This window comes from Atractosteus spatula, chromosome 1 (genome assembly GCF_055471065.1).
Source record: "Atractosteus spatula isolate fAtrSpa1 chromosome 1, fAtrSpa1.hap1, whole genome shotgun sequence".
NCBI classification, from domain to species: domain Eukaryota; kingdom Metazoa; phylum Chordata; class Actinopteri; order Semionotiformes; family Lepisosteidae; genus Atractosteus; species Atractosteus spatula.
The window spans coordinates 73,165,514-73,182,412 of NC_142706.1; the positions used below are offsets into that span (position 1 = coordinate 73,165,514).

General features: G+C 54.9%; 8 non-coding genes and 1 pseudogene across 8 annotated transcripts; 5 read left to right on the plus strand and 4 right to left on the minus strand.

Moving 5' to 3' along the window:
- The first annotated feature begins 2,894 nt into the window (after positions 1–2,894).
- Positions 2,895–3,029, plus strand: LOC148841768 (U1 spliceosomal RNA; annotated as a pseudogene).
- A 724-nt stretch (positions 3,030–3,753) lies between these two features.
- On the minus strand, positions 3,754–3,872 carry LOC148841769 (5S ribosomal RNA). Its single transcript, XR_016093148.1, has one exon. It is a non-coding gene; the product is annotated as a 5S ribosomal RNA (ribosomal RNA).
- Positions 3,873–5,730: 1,858 nt separating this feature from the next.
- Positions 5,731–5,894, plus strand: LOC148841770 (U1 spliceosomal RNA). The gene has a single exon (XR_016092789.1). It is a non-coding gene; the product is annotated as a U1 spliceosomal RNA (small nuclear RNA).
- A 702-nt stretch (positions 5,895–6,596) lies between these two features.
- LOC148841771 (5S ribosomal RNA) lies at positions 6,597–6,715 on the minus strand. The gene has a single exon (XR_016093159.1). It is a non-coding gene; the product is annotated as a 5S ribosomal RNA (ribosomal RNA).
- Positions 6,716–8,559: 1,844 nt separating this feature from the next.
- On the plus strand, positions 8,560–8,723 carry LOC148841772 (U1 spliceosomal RNA). The gene has a single exon (XR_016091636.1). It is a non-coding gene; the product is annotated as a U1 spliceosomal RNA (small nuclear RNA).
- Positions 8,724–9,425: 702 nt separating this feature from the next.
- LOC148841773 (5S ribosomal RNA) lies at positions 9,426–9,544 on the minus strand. The gene has a single exon (XR_016093705.1). It is a non-coding gene; the product is annotated as a 5S ribosomal RNA (ribosomal RNA).
- A 1,858-nt stretch (positions 9,545–11,402) lies between these two features.
- On the plus strand, positions 11,403–11,566 carry LOC148841774 (U1 spliceosomal RNA). The gene has a single exon (XR_016091643.1). It is a non-coding gene; the product is annotated as a U1 spliceosomal RNA (small nuclear RNA).
- A 724-nt stretch (positions 11,567–12,290) lies between these two features.
- Positions 12,291–12,409, minus strand: LOC148841775 (5S ribosomal RNA). The gene has a single exon (XR_016093181.1). It is a non-coding gene; the product is annotated as a 5S ribosomal RNA (ribosomal RNA).
- Positions 12,410–16,101: 3,692 nt separating this feature from the next.
- Positions 16,102–16,271, plus strand: LOC148841776 (U1 spliceosomal RNA). The gene has a single exon (XR_016091700.1). It is a non-coding gene; the product is annotated as a U1 spliceosomal RNA (small nuclear RNA).
- Positions 16,272–16,899: the final 628 nt, after the last annotated feature.

The window sequence follows — 16,899 nt, forward strand, 5'->3', positions numbered from 1 at the left end:
TTGGCCCAGGCCTCTGGAAACTCAACACAAAGCTGCTAGAGAACGAGGGGGTAGTATCCCGCTACAAGGAGAAACTATCACAGTGGCTGTCCTTGCAGTGTCTGTACGGGTCAGTAGGAGAGTGGTGGGAGGAGGTGAAGGTGAGGACAAAGGCCTTTTTCATGGCTGAGGGAAGGAAGGCTGCTGCCAGACGGAGAGGAGTGCTAGCCAGGAAACAGAGGCAGCTGCAGCGTCTCTACACGATGCTGCACAGTGGCTTCGATGTGCTCGAGGATATCACCCTTTTAAAAAAGGACATCCGGAGCATAGCCGAAGAAAGTAGTCGAGGAGTGCTGTTAAGAAGCAGAGTGCAGTTCTTGGAAGAAAATGAGAAGTGTACTCGCTTCTTTTTCAGGAAAGTGGTAGGCTCCAAGTCTGTCATGGAAAGTGTAGTTGATGAGGAGGGACGAGAGAGAACAGAGCCGAGTGCTATCCTCTCCTGCACCGAGGCCTTCTACTCAAGACTGTACAGCTCTACAGAGGTAAAGGATGAAGAAATTCATTTTTTCACCTCAAAGCTAGAAAACGTTTTGAGTGAAGAAGATAGGGAAGTACTTGAGAGGGATTTGACAGTAGAAGAGCTGAGACAGGCTATGGAGAGCTTACAGAAGGGGAAAACTCCGGGTGCTGACGGGCTCCCTAAAGAATTTTATTGCACCTTTTGGGATCTGCTTCAGGATCCGCTACTGCTCCTATTCGAGGAAAGCTATAAGACAGAATTGCTGGCTGATTCCTTAAGAGAAGGCACTATCTCTCTCTTGTTTAAGAAAGGAGCAAAGAATGACATAAAGAACTGGAGACCCCTCAGCCTGTTAGGCGTGGACACTAAGATCCTGTCCAAAGCCCTTTTCCTGCGCCTACAAAATGTAGTGGCCTCACTGGTAGGGAAAGAACAGACTTGTGGGATAGCAGGACGCCTGATGGGCGACAACCTGGCCTTGTTGAGGGATGTCTGTTTGTACTCGGAGGATCGCTCCCTCCCTCTGTGCATTTTAGGTGTAGACCTAGAAAAGGCCTTTGACCGCCTAAACCGGCAGTACTTAACATCGGTACTTGAGCACATGAAGTTTGGCCCCATCATGAGAAAGTGGATTAACCTGCTGTACACAGGTAGCAACAGCAGAGTAATGGTTAATGGCAATAGATCACGCCCCTTTGAAGTCTGTTCAGGGGTGAGGCAGGGCTGCCCATTATCCCCCTTGTTATTCGTTTTGGCTATGGAGCCCTTAGCCTGTGCCTTGCGCCAGGATCAGGCCATTAATGGGATACCAGTGCCTGGAAGTGGGGGAGGAGAGGTAAAGACATCTCTATACATGGATGACGTCACCCTGCTCCTCTCTGACAATGCCTCAATTAGCAGAGCTCTGCAGTGCTGTGATCGTTTCTCTTTGGCTTCCTCTGCAAAAATTAACAAATCTAAGAGTGAGATTTTTTATCAGAACTGGAGGGAGCCAAAAGAAGGACATGATCTCAGGCTGCAAGAGAAGAGAATTAAGGTCCTGGGGGTGTATTTTGGAGAAGAGATGGGAACAGTAAATTGGCAGAACAAATTGCCAATCTTAAACAAAAAACTGATGCAATGGAAGGACCGAGACCTCACCATGACAGGGAAGGTGCTGGTCATCAAAGCTGAGCTCTTGCCTGTCTTGAATTTTCTGGCTTCTACCTTCCCAATCCCACACCGTGTTGCGGCGGTGCTGAGGAGATTGATGTTTCAATTTCTATGGGGTGGGAAGCAGGAAAGACTCAGAAGGGAAATAATGTACAGGCCGCTACCCTCAGGGGGGAAGTCTGTCCCAGATATTGCTACGAAGCTGCTGTGCATTTTCCTGGCCTCTGTGCTGAGAGGCTTTGCAACAGCACCTGCAGCGCGTACCTGGACTTATTTTTCCAGGCTCTGGATAGGTAGGGAGGTGTTCAGAGTGTGGGGTGTCAGACCCAAGCTGGATGTCCCACTCTCTGACACATGCCCTGCAATTTATGGGACAGTTAAAAGTTTTCTAAGATCTCACCCAATTGGCCATATTCCCCTCCGAGATGTCAGCGTCCAAAAACTGGAAGATTTCGTTGCACCCCAGAACAATAGGCAGACCCCTGTGGGCATTTTAACATCAGCCCAAACAAGGAAGGTGTGGAAACACACATCCTCTAAGTTTCTGTGCAACATTCACAGAGATTTAGCCTGGAGTGTCGTCCACCAGTGCTTACCGGTACGAACTTTCTTGTACCGTAGGGGCCTCACCCCCAGCCCTCGCTGCGTTAGGGTGGGCTGCGGCGAGGAGGAGAATGTGACCCATCTCCTGTGGTCCTGCTTTTTTGCTAAGGCCTTCTGGGCACAGTTTGAAGATTGGTTGCAAGCTCTCTCGCCCCAATTTACCCTGACCGCTGCTTTCGTCATATACGGCATCTCTCCTGTCAAACTTCCTCCTGACGTGTTTGACAGGATCTGGGCCGTGGTGAACAGTGGGAAAGACGCCCTGTGGAGAGTGAGGAACATGGGGCTGTTCAAAGGCATCGAGGTCCCAGTCAAGGCAGCAGGTAGCCTGGCCCTGTTCATCACCCGAGAGAACTATTACCTCAGAGATCTGTGGAGAGAAGGGAGGGAGGAAGCAGAAAATCTGTGGGAAATAGAGAGCATAGGTCAATATCTCAAGAAACTGTGAAAAACATTATCATGTTTAAGTAAAGAATGTGATTTGCACCAGAAAAAAAGAAATTGTTGCTATGTAACTGGTACCGTGTCAAAATGTAATGAGATGTGATCATATATACTGTTTTAAGTATGTATATTAATGTAAAGCGTTCTAAATTGTGATGTCCTGTACTTTTTTGTGAAAAGAAAATAAAGTTCTTAAAAATTGAATTGGTTCACCCACGGCGAGGCTCGGCCATTGCACTCCGGCTGTGCTGACCCCTGCGAATTCCCCAAATGTGGGAATCTCGACTGCATAATTTCTGGTAGTGGGGGACTGCGTTCGCGCTCTCCCCTGGTGTGCTTGGTCCAATAACAGATGCGGCAGTGCAGGCGGCTTTGCTGTGTGCTGGGGAGCTGTGCTGGGCTTCCGCGCTCGGCAGCCCCCCCCCGTGAGCAGCACAACATGCTGGTGAAACCGCTTCATAGAGGGGGGTTATTAGAAAGATGCCCTGGGGTTATTCACGAGCACCGGCAGACGACATGGTACTCGTTTTAGTGCCCGTTACAGACATACGCTATGCTTTCTTGTTCTTAACTCGGTTTTTCCCTTTTTTTCTGCTCACTCTGAATCCATCCCTGCTCATTTTGTTGGAGAATCTGTGCTCAATGAATGAAATGGGTTATAAATGAATATATGTATATTTCTACGAAAAACGAGTTGTTTATTGACTGACCTTCAATTGCAGATTTAGAGGCAGCTTCGATATTCGTTTTACAAACGTGTTTTTTTCCTAATACGAATCACACGCATGCCATTAAAAGAGCCATCTTTAGAGATCAGGATATCGATCATTTTTCTTGAGCATCTGAAGGGATGTGAGGGAGCTTCTCTTTCTGAACTGGCATGCCTAGAAAGTGGACGACCGTCGCGATACCGTTTGCCAGTCAGCGTTGCCGAAGGAAACAAAAGTGGGAAGATTGAAATGTTTGGTATTTTCGGGAAATAAATGTCCATACTCGAGTTCTTCCTCCCAAAGCCTACGGCACCAACGGCGACCCCCGCTGGCCGAGAGAGCAAAAGCTTACAGCACCTGGTATTCCCAGGCGGTCTCCCATCCAAGTACTAACCAGGCCCGACCCTGCTTAGCTTCCGAGATCAGACGAGATCGGGCGTGTTCAGGGTGGTGTGGCCGTAAGCGAAAGCCGGGGCGCCGGACTCGCTACTTGAAGCTGTGTGGCGGGGGCGCCGTGCCCCCTGGGCGGGACTGAGGGATCGTTCATGTGCGATTCTTTGGAAAGGAGCCGCTTTCGAACTCAGTGCGTGCCTGGATGTTGGCGAATGTGCTCCCTTCAGTTGGCTTGCCCTGCTCTTGTCCCGCACTGGAGCAGGACAAACAAACTGCACGGAGGAGCACAAGGCAAGTGTTCACAAGACAGAAACCTCCAGTGCACAGCACTCTGAAAACATTTCTGGGCTGTCGCGTTTTATTTCGGCACATAAAGCGCACCGGCCCTACACGTCGGCCAGACGCGCGGCGCCTCCGCCCTCTTGTGGCCTTGCGGCGTCAGAGCAAGAGGCTCCTTCTCGCTGCCTTTCCGCTGTCCCGGCGGCCGGCGAGGAGGAAGCGCCGGGACGCTGTGCTGCAGAGCCCCGAGAGGGAACCTGGAGCGCACACTTTGTGGGGGGCGGGGGGCGGGGGGCCGCGTTCGCGCCCTGCCCCGGTCTCTTGCGCGAGCACTAAATCTCACGGCGCCAGCCAGCGGCCAGGAGACAAGTACAATATCACGGGACAGGGGGCCTCATCATTGATTGTTACAGGTGAGACGGGGATTAGGAGGAGAGCCCGACTGATGGGTAACACCCCCGTGACTCTTTCTTGAGAGACGCCCTGGGATTTGGAATGGCCAAGGAGGGTCAGGACACCTCGGTTTTACGCCTCCCCCGAAGGACGGCGCCTGTTTGTGCAGCAGAGTGTCGCCATGAGGATGCTGGGGCATAAGAGAGCCACACAGCCCGCAGGGTGAGCGCTCCCTACTGGTCCCAGTCACCCCTCTCGCAGGAGCAGCAGCAGCAACCTGAGCTTTCCCGGGGGGAATCTCCCATCCGGGTGCCGGCCGGGCTCACACCTGCTGGGCTGCCGTGGTTGAGCCCAGTCGAGAGTCGCAGGGTGAGACCTAGTCACCGGGGATTACTCGGCTCTCAGCACTTGAAAAGACCGACGGAGGACTCGTTCCCGCCGGAGCTGAATGTGCCTGCGAGTGTCGTGTCGTCTTCTTCCCCCGCCCCGCTGTGCTTGCTGTATTGTCTTTGAAGCCGGCCCCCGAGACGAGGCGGGCTGTTCCTGTGCCCCAATTAACACTTTACAGGTGCCATTCCCCGGCATTGTGGCCATTGTCGGAGGTCACACGCGATAAGATGAGGTGGAGGAGAGCGGGGCGTGCCCAGCGCCAGACATTGAAGGAAGGGGGCTGTGCGAGGTGAGGTGAGGCGCGACACGCCGGAGCCCCGACGCTGCTAATGCGGAGCACTTGTTGAACTGGCATTGAAAGGACGTGTGCGCACGGAGCGAGCCTTCCCTGCGGCGGAGCGTGGAAACTTTCTCCCCCCGCTGCAGGAGCTGTGTGCGGTGCGGTGCAGCGGTGCCGAGGGAAAAGCACGGAAGGCAGCAGGCTCTGGAGAGCAGGTAAGAGACGGAGCCTTGGGGGCAGGCGAGCAGGCGCGTTTTTCGGAAATTGCTGAAGAGGCTCCGGTGTTTGTTCGGTGTGTGGCAGGCGCACGTCGCGAGCTTGCGTAGCGATCTGCCGGTATGGTGATATGTAAATGAGGCCGAATTGCATCCCGGGACATGCTGCGATGGCGAAATGGCGACTGCAGATGTGTAGGAAACGGCGCGCTCGTTTTCTCGTTTTCCCCACACTTTTGAGTGTTGGTGTGGCGTGTGAGTGTGCGAAAGAGTGGGCCCAGCAGGAGGCGGTGGCGTGCAGGGCGAGGAGCTGGCCTAGGCTGCGAGTGCTGTGCTGTGGGTGCGGGCCGCTTGCAGGGGCCTGTACAATTCATACTTACCTGGCAGGGGAGATACCTTGATCAAGAAGGAGGTTCACCCAGGGCGAGGCTCGGCCATTGCACTCCGGCTGTGCTGACCCCTGCGAATTCCCCAAATGTGGGAATCTCGACTGCATAATTTCTGGTAGTGGGGGACTGCGTTCGCGCTCTCCCCTGGTGTGCTTGGTCCAATAACAGATGCGGCAGTGCAGGCGGCTTTGCTGTGTGCTGGGGAGCTGTGCTGGGCTTCCGCGCTCGGCAGTCCCCCCCCGTGAGCAGCACAACATGCTGGTGAAACCGCTTCATAGAGGGGGGTTATTCACGAGCACCGGCAGACGACATGGTACTCGTTTTAGTGCCCGTTACAGACATACGCTATGCTTTCTTGTTCTTAACTCGGTTTTTCCCTTTTTTTCTGCTCACTCTGAATCCATCCCTGCTCATTTTGTTGGAGAATCTGTGCTCAATGAATGAAATGGGTTATAAATGAATATATGTATATTTCTACGAAAAACGAGTTGTTTATTGACTGACCTTCAATTGCAGATTTAGAGGCAGCTTCGATATTCGTTTTACAAACGTGTTTTTTTCCTAATACGAATCACACGCATGCCATTAAAAGAGCCATCTTTAGAGATCAGGATATCGATCATTTTTCTTGAGCATCTGAAGGGATGTGAGGGAGCTTCTCTTTCTGAACTGGCATGCCTAGAAAGTGGACGACCGTCGCGATACCGTTTGCCAGTCAGCGTTGCCGAAGGAAACAAAAGTGGGAAGATTGAAATGTTTGGTATTTTCGGGAAATAAATGTCCATACTCGAGTTCTTCCTCCCAAAGCCTACGGCACCAACGGCGACCCCCGCTGGCCGAGAGAGCAAAAGCTTACAGCACCTGGTATTCCCAGGCGGTCTCCCATCCAAGTACTAACCAGGCCCGACCCTGCTTAGCTTCCGAGATCAGACGAGATCGGGCGTGTTCAGGGTGGTGTGGCCGTAAGCGCAAGCCGGGGCGCCGGACTCGCTACTTGAAGCTGTGTGGCGGGGGCGCCGTGCCCCCTGGGCGGGACTGAGGGATCGTTCATGTGCGATTCTTTGGAAAGGAGCCGCTTTCGAACTCAGTGCGTGCCTGGATGTTGGCGAATGTGCTCCCTTCAGTTGGCTTGCCCTGCTCTTGTCCCGCACTGGAGCAGGACAAACAAACTGCACGGAGGAGCACAAGGCAAGTGTTCACAAGACAGAAACCTCCAGTGCACAGCACTCTGAAAACATTTCGGGGCTGTCGCGTTTTATTTCGGCACATAAAGCGCACCGGCCCTACACGTCGGCCAGACGCGCGGCGCCTCCGCCCTCTTGTGGCCTTGCGGCGTCAGAGCAAGAGGCTCCTTCTCGCTGCCTTTCCGCTGTCCCGGCGGCCGGCGAGGAGGAAGCGCCGGGACGCTGTGCTGCAGAGCCCCGAGAGGGAACCTGGAGCGCACACTTTGTGGGGGGCCGCGTTCGCGCCCTGCCCCGGTCTCTTGCGCGAGCACTAAATCTCACGGCGCCAGCCAGCGGCCAGGAGACAAGTACAATATCACGGGACAGGGGGCCTCATCATTGATTGTTACAGGTGAGACGGGGATTAGGAGGAGAGCCCGACTGATGGGTAACACCCCCGTGACTCTTTCTTGAGAGACGCCCTGGGATTTGGAATGGCCAAGGAGGGTCAGGACACCTCGGTTTTACGCCTCCCCCGAAGGACGGCGCCTGTTTGTGCAGCAGAGTGTCGCCATGAGGATGCTGGGGCATAAGAGAGCCACACAGCCCGCAGGGTGAGCGCTCCCTACTGGTCCCAGTCACCCCTCTCGCAGGAGCAGCAGCAGCAACCTGAGCTTTCCCGGGGGGAATCTCCCATCCGGGTGCCGGCCGGGCTCACACCTGCTGGGCTGCCGTGGGTGAGCCCAGTCGAGAGTCGCAGGGTGAGACCTAGTCACCGGGGATTACTCGGCTCTCAGCACTTGAAAAGACCGACGGAGGACTCGTTCCCGCCGGAGCTGAATGTGCCTGCGAGTGTCGTGTCGTCTTCTTCCCCCGCCCCGCTGTGCTTGCTGTATTGTCTTTGAAGCCGGCCCCCGAGACGAGGCGGGCTGTTCCTGTGCCCCAATTAACACTTTACAGGTGCCATTCCCCGGCATTGTGGCCATTGTCGGAGGTCACACGCGATAAGATGAGGTGGAGGAGAGCGGGGCGTGCCCAGCGCCAGACATTGAAGGAAGGGGGCTGTGCGAGGTGAGGTGAGGCGCGACACGCCGGAGCCCCGACGCTGCTAATGCGGAGCACTTGTTGAACTGGCATTGAAAGGACGTGTGCGCACGGAGCGAGCCTTCCCTGCGGCGGAGCGTGGAAACTTTCTCCCCCCGCTGCAGGAGCTGTGTGCGGTGCGGTGCAGCGGTGCCGAGGGAAAAGCACGGAAGGCAGCAGGCTCTGGAGAGCAGGTAAGAGACGGAGCCTTGGGGGCAGGCGAGCAGGCGCGTTTTTCGGAAATTGCTGAAGAGGCTCCGGTGTTTGTTCGGTGTGTGGCAGGCGCACGTCGCGAGCTTGCGTAGCGATCTGCCGGTCTGGTGATATGTAAATGAGGCCGAATTGCATCCCGGGACATGCTGCGATGGCGAAATGGCGACTGCAGATGTGTAGGAAACGGCGCGCTCGTTTTCTCGTTTTCCCCACACTTTTGAGTGTTGGTGTGGCGTGTGAGTGTGCGAAAGAGTGGGCCCAGCAGGAGGCGGTGGCGTGCAGGGCGAGGAGCTGGCCTAGGCTGCGAGTGCTGTGCTGTGGGTGCGGGCCGCTTGCAGGGGCCTGTACAACTCATACTTACCTGGCAGGGGAGATACCTTGATCAAGAAGGAGGTTCACCCAGGGCGAGGCTCGGCCATTGCACTCCGGCTGTGCTGACCCCTGCGAATTCCCCAAATGTGGGAATCTCGACTGCATAATTTCAGGTAGTGGGGGACTGCGTTCGCGCTCTCCCCTGGTGTGCTTGGTCCAATAACAGATGCGGCAGTGCAGGCGGCTTTGCTGTGTGCTGGGGAGCTGTGCTGGGCTTCCGCGCTCGGCAGCCCCCCCCCGTGAGCAGCACAACATGCTGGTGAAACCGCTTCATAGAGGGGGGTTATTCACGAGCACCGGCAGACGACATGGTACTCGTTTTAGTGCCCGTTACAGACATACGCTATGCTTTCTTGTTCTTAACTCGGTTTTTCCCTTTTTTTCTGCTCACTCTGAATCCATCCCTGCTCATTTTGTTGGAGAATCTGTGCTCAATGAATGAAATGGGTTATAAATGAATATATGTATATTTCTACGAAAAACGAGTTGTTTATTGACTGACCTTCAATTGCAGATTTAGAGGCAGCTTCGATATTCGTTTTACAAACGTGTTTTTTTCCTAATACGAATCACACGCATGCCATTAAAAGAGCCATCTTTAGAGATCAGGATATCGATCATTTTTCTTGAGCATCTGAAGGGATGTGAGGGAGCTTCTCTTTCTGAACTGGCATGCCTAGAAAGTGGACGACCGTCGCGATACCGTTTGCCAGTCAGCGTTGCCGAAGGAAACAAAAGTGGGAAGATTGAAATGTTTGGTATTTTCGGGAAATAAATGTCCATACTCGAGTTCTTCCTCCCAAAGCCTACGGCACCAACGGCGACCCCCGCTGGCCGAGAGAGCAAAAGCTTACAGCACCTGGTATTCCCAGGCGGTCTCCCATCCAAGTACTAACCAGGCCCGACCCTACTTAGCTTCCGAGATCAGACGAGATCGGGCGTGTTCAGGGTGGTGTGGCCGTAAGCGCAAGCCGGGGCGCCGGACTCGCTACTTGAAGCTGTGTGGCGGGGGCGCCGTGCCCCCTGGGCGGGACTGAGGGATCGTTCATGTGCGATTCTTTGGAAAGGAGCCGCTTTCGAACTCAGTGCGTGCCTGGATGTTGGCGAATGTGCTCCCTTCAGTTGGCTTGCCCTGCTCTTGTCCCGCACTGGAGCAGGACAAACAAACTGCACGGAGGAGCACAAGGCAAGTGTTCACAAGACAGAAACCTCCAGTGCACAGCACTCTGAAAACATTTCTGGGCTGTCGCGTTTTATTTCGGCACATAAAGCGCACCGGCCCTACACGTCGGCCAGACGCGCGGCGCCTCCGCCCTCTTGTGGCCTTGCGGCGTCAGAGCAAGAGGCTCCTTCTCGCTGCCTTTCCGCTGTCCCGGCGGCCGGCGAGGAGGAAGCGCCGGGACGCTGTGCTGCAGAGCCCCGAGAGGGAACCTGGAGCGCACACTTTGTGGGGGGCGGGGGGCGGGGGGCCGCGTTCGCGCCCTGCCCCGGTCTCTTGCGCGAGCACTAAATCTCACGGCGCCAGCCAGCGGCCAGGAGACAAGTACAATATCACGGGACAGGGGGCCTCATCATTGATTGTTACAGGTGAGACGGGGATTAGGAGGAGAGCCCGACTGATGGGTAACACCCCCGTGACTCTTTCTTGAGAGACGCCCTGGGATTTGGAATGGCCAAGGAGGGTCAGGACACCTCGGTTTTACGCCTCCCCCGAAGGACGGCGCCTGTTTGTGCAGCAGAGTGTCGCCATGAGGATGCTGGGGCATAAGAGAGCCACACAGCCCGCAGGGTGAGCGCTCCCTACTGGTCCCAGTCACCCCTCTCGCAGGAGCAGCAGCAGCAACCTGAGCTTTCCCGGGGGGAATCTCCCATCCGGGTGCCGGCCGGGCTCACACCTGCTGGGCTGCCGTGGGTGAGCCCAGTCGAGAGTCGCAGGGTGAGACCTAGTCACCGGGGATTACTCGGCTCTCAGCACTTGAAAAGACCGACGGAGGACTCGTTCCCGCCGGAGCTGAATGTGCCTGCGAGTGTCGTGTCGTCTTCTTCCCCCGCCCCGCTGTGCTTGCTGTATTGTCTTTGAAGCCGGCCCCCGAGACGAGGCGGGCTGTTCCTGTGCCCCAATTAACACTTTACAGGTGCCATTCCCCGGCATTGTGGCCATTGTCGGAGGTCACACGCGATAAGATGAGGTGGAGGAGAGCGGGGCGTGCCCAGCGCCAGACATTGAAGGAAGGGGGCTGTGCGAGGTGAGGTGAGGCGCGACACGCCGGAGCCCCGACGCTGCTAATGCGGAGCACTTGTTGAACTGGCATTGAAAGGACGTGTGCGCACGGAGCGAGCCTTCCCTGCGGCGGAGCGTGGAAACTTTCTCCCCCCGCTGCAGGAGCTGTGTGCGGTGCGGTGCAGCGGTGCCGAGGGAAAAGCACGGAAGGCAGCAGGCTCTGGAGAGCAGGTAAGAGACGGAGCCTTGGGGGCAGGCGAGCAGGCGCGTTTTTCGGAAATTGCTGAAGAGGCTCCGGTGTTTGTTCGGTGTGTGGCAGGCGCACGTCGCGAGCTTGCGTAGCGATCTGCCGGTCTGGTGATATGTAAATGAGGCCGAATTGCATCCCGGGACATGCTGCGATGGCGAAATGGCGACTGCAGATGTGTAGGAAACGGCGCGCTCGTTTTCTCGTTTTCCCCACACTTTTGAGTGTTGGTGTGGCGTGTGAGTGTGCGAAAGAGTGGGCCCAGCAGGAGGCGGTGGCGTGCAGGGCGAGGAGCTGGCCTAGGCTGCGAGTGCTGTGCTGTGGGTGCGGGCCGCTTGCAGGGGCCTGTACAACTCATACTTACCTGGCAGGGGAGATACCTTGATCAAGAAGGAGGTTCACCCAGGGCGAGGCTCGGCCATTGCACTCCGGCTGTGCTGACCCCTGCGAATTCCCCAAATGTGGGAATCTCGACTGCATAATTTCAGGTAGTGGGGGACTGCGTTCGCGCTCTCCCCTGGTGTGCTTGGTCCAATAACAGATGCGGCAGTGCAGGCGGCTTTGCTGTGTGCTGGGGAGCTGTGCTGGGCTTCCGCGCTCGGCAGTCCCCCCCCGTGAGCAGCACAACATGCTGGTGAAACCGCTTCATAGAGGGGGGTTATTAGAAAGATGCCCTGGGGTTATTCACGAGCACCGGCAGACGACATGGTACTCGTTTTAGTGCCCGTTACAGACATACGCTATGCTTTCTTGTTCTTAACTCGGTTTTTCTCTTTTTTTCTGCTCACTCTGAATCCATCCCTGCTCATTTTGTTGGAGAATCTGTGCTCAATGAATGAAATGGGTTATAAATGAATATATGTATATTTCTACGAAAAACGAGTTGTTTATTGACTGACCTTCAATTGCAGATTTAGAGGCAGCTTTGATATTCGTTTTACAAACGTGTTTTTTTCCTAATACGAATCACACGCATGCCATTAAAAGAGCCATCTTTAGAGATCAGGATATCGATCATTTTTCTTGAGCATCTGAAGGGATGTGAGGGAGCTTCTCTTTCTGAACTGGCATGCCTAGAAAGTGGACGACCGTCGCGATACCGTTTGCCAGTCAGCGTTGCCGAAGGAAACAAAAGTGGGAAGATTGAAATGTTTGGTATTTTCGGGAAATAAATGTCCATACTCGAGTTCTTCCTCCCAAAGCCTACGGCACCAACGGCGACCCCCGCTGGCCGAGAGAGCAAAAGCTTACAGCACCTGGTATTCCCAGGCGGTCTCCCATCCAAGTACTAACCAGGCCCGACCCTGCTTAGCTTCCGAGATCAGACGAGATCGGGCGTGTTCAGGGTGGTGTGGCCGTAAGCGCAAGCCGGGGCGCCGGACTCGCTACTTGAAGCTGTGTGGCGGGGGCGCCGTGCCCCCTGGGCGGGACTGAGGGATCGTTCATGTGCGATTCTTTGGAAAGGAGCCGCTTTCGAACTCAGTGCGTGCCTGGATGTTGGCGAATGTGCTCCCTTCAGTTGGCTTGCCCTGCTCTTGTCCCGCACTGGAGCAGGACAAACAAACTGCACGGAGGAGCACAAGGCAAGTGTTCACAAGACAGAAACCTCCAGTGCACAGCACTCTGAAAACATTTCTGGGCTGTCGCGTTTTATTTCGGCACATAAAGCGCACCGGCCCTACACGTCGGCCAGACGCGCGGCGCCTCCGCCCTCTTGTGGCCTTGCGGCGTCAGAGCAAGAGGCTCCTTCTCGCTGCCTTTCCGCTGTCCCGGCGGCCGGCGAGGAGGAAGCGCCGGGACGCTGTGCTGCAGAGCCCCGAGAGGGAACCTGGAGCGCACACTTTGTGGGGGGCGGGGGGCGGGGGGCCGCGTTCGCGCCCTGCCCCGGTCTCTTGCGCGAGCACTAAATCTCACGGCGCCAGCCAGCGGCCAGGAGACAAGTACAATATCACGGGACAGGGGGCCTCATCATTGATTGTTACAGGTGAGACGGGGATTAGGAGGAGAGCCCGACTGATGGGTAACACCCCCGTGACTCTTTCTTGAGAGACGCCCTGGGATTTGGAATGGCCAAGGAGGGTCAGGACACCTCGGTTTTACGCCTCCCCCGAAGGACGGCGCCTGTTTGTGCAGCAGAGTGTCGCCATGAGGATGCTGGGGCATAAGAGAGCCACACAGCCCGCAGGGTGAGCGCTCCCTACTGGTCCCAGTCACCCCTCTCGCAGGAGCAGCAGCAGCAACCTGAGCTTTCCCGGGGGGAATCTCCCATCCGGGTGCCGGCCGGGCTCACACCTGCTGGGCTGCCGTGGGTGAGCCCAGTCGAGAGTCGCAGGGTGAGACCTAGTCACCGGGGATTACTCGGCTCTCAGCACTTGAAAAGACCGACGGAGGACTCGTTCCCGCCGGAGCTGAATGTGCCTGCGAGTGTCGTGTCGTCTTCTTCCCCCGCCCCGCTGTGCTTGCTGTATTGTCTTTGAAGCCGGCCCCCGAGACGAGGCGGGCTGTTCCTGTGCCCCAATTAACACTTTACAGGTGCCATTCCCCGGCATTGTGGCCATTGTCGGAGGTCACACGCGATAAGATGAGGTGGAGGAGAGCGGGGCGTGCCCAGCGCCAGACATTGAAGGAAGGGGGCTGTGCGAGGTGAGGTGAGGCGCGACACGCCGGAGCCCCGACGCTGCTAATGCGGAGCACTTGTTGAACTGGCATTGAAAGGACGTGTGCGCACGGAGCGAGCCTTCCCTGCGGCGGAGCGTGGAAACTTTCTCCCCCCGCTGCAGGAGCTGTGTGCGGTGCGGTGCAGCGGTGCCGAGGGAAAAGCACGGAAGGCAGCAGGCTCTGGAGAGCAGGTAAGAGACGGAGCCTTGGGGGCAGGCGAGCAGGCGCGTTTTTCGGAAATTGCTGAAGAGGCTCCGGTGTTTGTTCGGTGTGTGGCAGGCGCACGTCGCGAGCTTGCGTAGCGATCTGCCGGTCTGGTGATATGTAAATGAGGCCGAATTGCATCCCGGGACATGCTGCGATGGCGAAATGGCGACTGCAGATGTGTAGGAAACGGCGCGCTCGTTTTCTCGTTTTCCCCACACTTTTGAGTGTTGGTGTGGCGTGTGAGTGTGCGAAAGAGTGGGCCCAGCAGGAGGCGGTGGCGTGCAGGGCGAGGAGCTGGCCTAGGCTGCGAGTGCTGTGCTGTGGGTGCGGGCCGCTTGCAGGGGCCTGTACAACTCATACTTACCTGGCAGGGGAGATACCTTGATCAAGAAGGAGGTTCACCCAGGGCTTAACATCGGTACTTGAGCACATGAAGTTTGGCCCCATCATGAGAAAGTGGATTAACCTGCTGTACACAGGTAGCAACAGCAGAGTAATGGTTAATGGCAATAGATCACGCCCCTTTGAAGTCTGTTCAGGGGTGAGGCAGGGCTGCCCATTATCCCCCTTGTTATTCGTTTTGGCTATGGAGCCCTTAGCCTGTGCCTTGCGCCAGGATCAGGCCATTAATGGGATACCAGTGCCTGGAAGTGGGGGAGGAGAGGTAAAGACATCTCTATACATGGATGACGTCACCCTGCTCCTCTCTGACAATGCCTCAATTAGCAGAGCTCTGCAGTGCTGTGATCGTTTCTCTTTGGCTTCCTCTGCAAAAATTAACAAATCTAAGAGTGAGATTTTTTATCAGAACTGGAGGGAACCAAAAGAAGGACATGATCTCAGGCTGCAAGAGAAGAGAATTAAGGTCCTGGGGGTGTATTTTGGAGAAGAGATGGGAACAGTAAATTGGCAGAACAAATTGCCAATCTTAAACAAAAAACTGATGCAATGGAAGGACCGAGACCTCACCATGACAGGGAAGGTGCTGGTCATCAAAGCTGAGCTCTTGCCTGTCTTGAATTTTCTGGCTTCTACCTTCCCAATCCCACACCGTGTTGCTGCGGTGCTGAGGAGATTGATGTTTCAATTTCTATGGGGTGGGAAGCAGGAAAGACTCAGAAGGGAAATAATGTACAGGCCGCTACCCTCAGGGGGGAAGTCTGTCCCAGATATTGCTACGAAGCTGCTGTGCATTTTCCTGGCCTCTGTGCTGAGAGGCTTTGCAACAGCACCTGCAGCGCGTACCTGGACTTATTTTTCCAGGCTCTGGATAGGTAGGGAGGTGTTCAGAGTGTGGGGTGTCAGACCCCAGCTGGATGTCCCACTCTCTGACACATGCCCTGCAATTTATGGGACAGTTAAAAGTTTTCTAAGATCTCACCCAATTGGCCATATTCCCCTCCGAGATGTCAGCGTCCAAAAACTGGAAGATTTCGTTGCACCCCAGAACAATAGGCAGACCCCTGTGGGCATTTTAACATCAGCCCAAACAAGGAAGGTGTGGAAACACACATCCGCTAAGTTTCTGTGCAACATTCACAGAGATTTAGCCTGGAGTGTCGTCCACCAGTGCTTACCGGTACGAACTTTCTTGTACCGTAGGGGCCTCACCCCCAGCCCTCGCTGCGTTAGGGTGGGCTGCGGCGAGGAGGAGACTGTGACCCATCTCCTGTGGTCCTGCTTTTTTGCTAAGGCCTTCTGGGCACAGTTTGAAGATTGGTTGCAAGCTCTCTCGCCCCAATTTACCCTGACCGCTGCTTTCGTCATATACGGCATCTCTCCTGTCAAACTTCCTCCTGACGTGTTTGACAGGATCTGGGCCGTGGTGAACAGTGGGAAAGACGCCCTGTGGAGAGTGAGGAACATGGGGCTGTTCAAAGGCATCGAGGTCCCAGTCAAGGCAGCAGGTAGCCTGGCCCTGTTCATCACCCGAGAGAACTATTACCTCAGAGATCTATGGAGAGAAGGGAGGGAGGAAGCAGAAAATCTGTGGGAAATAGAGAGCATAGGTCAATATCTCAAGAAACTGTGAAAAACATTATCATGTTTAAGTAAAGAATGTGATTTGCACCAGAAAAAAAGAAATTGTTGCTATGTAACTGGTACCGTGTCCAAATGTAATGAGATGTGATCATATATACTGTTTTAAGTATGTATATTAATGTAAAGCTTTCTAAATTGTGATGTCCTGTACTTTTTTGTGAAAAGAAAATAAAGTTCTTAAAAATCGAAATCGGTTCACCCAGGGCGAGGCTCGGCCATTGCACTCCGGCTGTGCTGACCCCTGCGAATTCCCCAAATGTGGGAATCTCGACTGCATAATTTCTGGTAGTGGGGGACTGCGTTCGCGCTCTCCCCTGGTGTGCTTGGTCCAATAACAGATGCGGCAGTGCAGGCGGCTTTGCTGTGTGCTGGGGAGCTGTGCTGGGCTTCCGCGCTCGGCAGCCCCCCCCCGTGAGCAGCACAACATGCTGGTGAAACCGCTTCATAGAGGGGGGTTATTCACGAGCACCGGCAGACGACATGGTACTCGTTTTAGTGCCCGTTACAGACATACGCTATGCTTTCTTGTTCTTAACTCGGTTTTTCCCTTTTTTTCTGCTCACTCTGAATCCATCCCTGCTCATTTTGTTGGAGAATCTGTGCTCAATGAATGAAATGGGTTATAAATGAATATATGTATATTTCTACGAAAAACGAGTTGTTTATTGACTGACCTTCAATTGCAGATTTAGAGGCAGCTTCGATATTCGTTTTACAAACGTGTTTTTTTCCTAATACGAATCACACGCATGCCATTAAAAGAGCCATCTTTAGAGATCAGGATATCGATCATTTTTCTTGAGCATCTGAAGGGATGTGAGGGAGCTTCTCTTTCTGAACTGGCATGCCTAGAAAGTGGACGACCGTCGCGATACCGTTTGCCAGTCAGCGTTGCCGAAGGAAACAAAAGTGGGAAGATTGAAATGTTTGGTATTTTCGGGAAAT